Genomic DNA, 1,236 nt, shown 5'->3' on the forward strand with positions numbered 1-1,236 from the left:
AGACATCCGTGGCTTTCCAATGACACCTCACTTGTCAGATTTTACTGTATAACTTTTGAAATAATCCACCTGAAAAATGAGAAATACAGTAATGTGAATGATAAAGTTGCCAACTTTGATGTGCCCCCCAAAGGGCCAAAAAAAAAAATCCCGTGAAATGTCTCAACTGATTGTGATAGTACAGCTCCCAGGCTTTCCGATGATGCATCACTTGTCATATTTTACTGTATAGATTTTGAAATAATCCAGATTCAATGATTCGCTGAATGTTATATGTTGAACAGTGTTGGGATAAGCACAGCCATCTAGTGGTCAAATAGCGGAATTTCTTTTAAGATGGAATCGAAACCTAAGAATCACCGCGGCGAATGTGGTGCCAACTTCAGCGTCGTCTGTGCACGAGGCAACAGCAGGGGCGGAGCTTCGGCCAAAGCCCGCAGCCTCGGCTCAGAGTCCACAAACAAAGCAGGTCAATATTTCCTAATGAATGAAACCGCAGCAGAGCGCGGGCAGCCGCGTGCCGCGTGTCAACGTTGCAGGCTCGGCCAATCAGCAGCGTGAAAGCGAAAGATGACAAAATCTCCCTCAACTCACCCGCCGCTGCCATCAGCCTGCAAGGAGACAGAAGCCCCGCGAGGACGGAGGAGCCCCAGCGGCGGCCTCTCTCCGCCAGCTGGCGCGCACTTCCGCCAGCTGGCGGAGAGAGGCGGGGCTACGCCCGTGCAGGGATTTTATACGGCAAACAATGAACACGAAACGAAAGGGGAGGAGCACAGTTTGATCCAATACTTCCCCAGCCGCACGTGCTTCATGAGACAACAAAAGTGAGCTTCCGGTTTCCAGCAGGTTCAGCCTGAACGACATTACCCGGGTTTTCACTTTCTCTTCTTCTTTTCCTTTTTATCCCTCCATGAAAAAAAAAAACCCGGATGACGTCACACAGCAGCGTTTGCAAAGTCTTTCTAACATCTAATTTCTACGGAGCCCCTGAGGGGCCATTCGAGAAAAATAAAATACAACAATTGCTAATTCGTGGGAACGATTAAATGGCCACGAATTAATTGAATGCTTTTATTTTATTTTTTCTCAGGCGCTCCGTAGATTTCTAATATAATTCAGCTTGAATTTCCCCTCAGGGATTAAAAAAGTTTTTATTATTATCATTATTATTATTAGGTTTGACCGAGGTCACTTCCTGTTCTCATCCCAGAGGAGACCTGAGGCTTCATGCTGTTT

This window comes from Nelusetta ayraudi, unplaced genomic scaffold (genome assembly GCF_046127955.1).
Source record: "Nelusetta ayraudi isolate G7.1 ecotype Tasmania unplaced genomic scaffold, CSIRO-AGI_Nayr_v1 ptg000320l, whole genome shotgun sequence".
Taxonomy (NCBI): Eukaryota; Metazoa; Chordata; class Actinopteri; order Tetraodontiformes; family Monacanthidae; genus Nelusetta; species Nelusetta ayraudi.